This window comes from Triticum dicoccoides, chromosome 2A (assembly GCF_002162155.2).
Source record: "Triticum dicoccoides isolate Atlit2015 ecotype Zavitan chromosome 2A, WEW_v2.0, whole genome shotgun sequence".
NCBI classification, from domain to species: domain Eukaryota; kingdom Viridiplantae; phylum Streptophyta; class Magnoliopsida; order Poales; family Poaceae; genus Triticum; species Triticum dicoccoides.
In genome coordinates, this window is record NC_041382.1 from 663833941 (window position 1) to 663837799 (window position 3859).

A 3859-nucleotide genomic window follows, 5' to 3' on the forward strand; every position below is an offset into this window, starting at 1 on the left:
TTATTTATTTATATTGGTGTTATACATACTGTATCCCAACTTCTCTATGGATTATAAACTATTTTACTAGCCATAGATTCATCAAAAATAAGCAAACAACACACGAAAAACAGAATCTATCAAAAACAGAACAGTCTGTAGTAATCTGTAGCTAGCACAAGATCTGGAACCCCAAAAATTATAAAATAAATTTCTGGACGTGAGGAATTTATATGTTAATCATCTGAAAAAATAATTAACTAAATATCACTTTCCAAATAAAAATGACAGCAGTTCTCGTGAGCGCTAAAGTTTCTGTTTTTTACAGCAAGTTCAACAAGACTTTCCCCAAGTCTTCCCAACGGTTCTACTTGGCACAAACACTAATTAAACACAAAAAACACAATCAAAACAGAGTATAAATAATTTACTTATTAATAAACAGGAGCAAAAATCAAGGAATAAAAATAAAAGGGTTGCCTCCCAACAAGCGCTATCGTTTAACGCCCCTAGCTAGGCATAACAAGCAAGAATAGATCTAGGTATTGCCATCTTTGGTAGGCAATCCATAAGTGGCTCTCATGATAGATTCATATGGTAATTTTATTTTATTTCTAGGTAAGTGTTACATGCCCTTTTTAATGGAAATTGAAATCTAATATTCTCTTGCTTCATATCAATAATTGCACCAACCGTTCTAAGGAAAGGTCTACCAAGAATAATAGGGCAAGAAGGATTGCAATCTATATCAAGAACAATAAAATATACGGGCACATAATTCCTATTAGCAACAATAAGAACATCATTAGTTCTTCCCATAGGTTTCTTAATAATGGAATCCGCAAGATGCAAGTTTAGAGAGCAATCATCAAAATCACAGAAATCTAGTAAATCACATAAAGTTTTGGGAATAGTAGAGACACTAGCACCCAAATCACACAAATCATAAAACTCATAATTTTTAATTTTAATTTTAATAGTAGGTTCCCACTCATCATAAAGTTTTCTAGGGATAGAAACTTCCAATTCAAGTTTTTCTTCATAAGATCGCATCAAGGCATTAACGATATGTTTAGTAAACGCTTTATTTTGACTATAAGCGTGAGGATATTTTAGCACAGATTGCAACAAGGAAATACAATCAATCAAAGAGCAATTTTCATAATTAAATTCCTTGAAATCCATAATAGTAGGTTTAGCAACATCTAGGGTTTTAATTTCTTCAATCCCACTTTATCAAATTTAGCATCAAGATCAACAAATTCCGAATTCTTAGAATGCCTTCTAGGTAAAGGTGGATCATATTCAGTCCCATCATTATAAAGATTCATATTGAAAAACAAAGATTTAATTGGGGACACATCAATAACTTTAGATCTTCATCATTATTTTCATAGGAACTAGAAGAACACGCTTTTATAAAGGCATCTTTCTTAGCACGCATCCTAGCGGTTCTTTCTTTGCACTCGTCAATGGAAATTCTCATGGCTTTGAGAGACTCATTGATATCATGCTTAGGTGGAATAGATCTAAGTTTCAAAGAATCAACATCAAGAGCAATTCTATCAACATTCCTAGCCAAATAATCAATCTTAAGTAATTTTTCTTCAATCATAGCATTAAAATTCTTTTGCGAAGAAATAAATTCTTTAATATTAGATTCAAAATCAGAGGGCATCTTATTATAATTTCCATAAGAATTGTTGTAGGAATTACCATAATTATTAGAGGGATTACTAGGATAAGGCCTAGGATTGAAATTTCCTCTATACGCGTTGTTACCAAAATTGTTCCTACCAACAAAATTCACATCCATAGATTCATTATTATTCTCAATCAAAGTAGACAAGGGAACATCATTAGGATCAGAAGAAACACTCTTATTAGCAAATAATTTCATAAGTTCATCCATCTTTCCACTCAAAACATTAATTTCTTCTATCACATGCACCTTTTTAGTAGATCTTTCAGTATGCCATTGAGAATAGTTAACCATAATATTATCTAGGAGTTTAGTAGCTTATCCTAAAGTGATTTCCATAAAAGTGCCTCCCGCGGTCGAATCTAAAAGATTTCTAGAAGCAAAATTCAATCCGGCATAAAAATTCTGAACAATCATCCACAAATTTAAACCATGAGTAGGGCAATTACGTATCATTAATTTCATTCTCTCCCAAGCTTGTGCAACATGTTCATGATCAAGTTGCTTAAAATTCATAATATCGTTTCTAAGAGAGATGATCTTAGCGGGAGGAAAATATTTAGAGATAAAAGCATCTTTGCACTTGTTCAATGAATCAATACTATTTTTAGGCAAAGACGAAAACCAAGCTTTAGCACGATCTCTAAGCGAAAAAGGAAATAGCTTCAATTTAACAATATCATTATCGACATCTTTTTTCTTTTGCATGTCACACAAATCAACGAAGCTATTAAGATGTGTAGCGGCATCTTCACTAGGAAGGCCGGAGAACGGATCTTTCATGACAAGATTTAACAAAGCAATATTAATTTCACAAGATTCAGCATCGGTAAGAGGAGCAATCGGAGTGCTAAGGAAATCATTATTGTTGGTATTGGTGAAGTCACACAATTTAGTATTATCTTGAGCCATCGCGACAAACAATCAATCCAACACACGAGCAAACAAAAAGCAAACGGGCAAAAAGAGGCAAATAGAGAGGGAGGATAGAGAGAGAGAGGGCGAATAAAACGGCAAGGGTGAAGTGGGGGAGAGGAAAACAAGAGGCAAATGGCAAATAATGTAATGCGGGAGATAGGGATTGTGATGGGTACTTGGTATGTTGACTTTTGCGCAGACTCCCCGGCAACGGCGCCAGAAATTCTTCTTGCTACCTCTTAAGCACTGTGTTGGATTTCCCCGAAGAGGAAGGGATGATGCATCAAAGTAGCGTAAGTATTTCCCTCAGTTTTTGAGAACCAAGGTATCAATCCAGTAGGAGGCTACGCTCGAGTCCCTTGTACCTACACAAAAACAATAGCTCAACGCAACCAACGCGCTTAGGGGTTGTCAATCCCTTCACGGTCACTTACGAAAGTGAGATCTGATAAAGATGATAAATAATATTTTTGGTATTTTTGGTATAGAGATGCAAAGTAAAAAGTAAAAGCAAAGTAAAAGCAAAGCAATAATAAAGTGATGGAGATTGATATAATGAGAAAGAGACCCGGGCGCCATAGGTTTCACTAGTGGCTTCTCCCAAGAGCATAAGTATTCTACGGTGGGTGAACAAATTACTGTTGAGCAATTGACAGAATTGAGTATAGTTATTAGAATATCTAGGTATGATCATGTATATAGGCATCACGTCCGAGACAAGTAGACCGAAACGATTCTGCATCTACTACTATTACTCCACTCATCGACCTCTATCTAGCATGCATCTAGAGTATTAAGTTAAAAATAGAGTAACGCCTTAAGCAAGATGACATGATGTAGAGGGATAGTTTCTTGCAATATGATAAAAAACCCCATCTTGTTATCCTCGATGGCAACAATACAATACGTGCCTTGCTGCCCCTTCTGTCACTAGGAAAGGACACCGCAAGATTGAACCCAAAGCTAAGCACTTCTCCCATGGCAAGAAAAACCAATCTAGTAGGCCAAACCAAACTGATAATTCGAAGAGACTTGCAAAGATAACCAATCATACATAAAAGAATTCAGAGAAGATTCAAATATTATTCATAGATAGACAGGATCATAAACCCACAATTCATCGGTCTCAACAAACACACCGCAAAAAGAAGATTACATCGAATAGATCTCCACAAGAGAGGGGGAGAACATTGTATTGAGATCCAAAAAGAGAGAAGAAGCCATCTAGCTACTAGCTATGGACCCGTAGGTCTGAAGTAA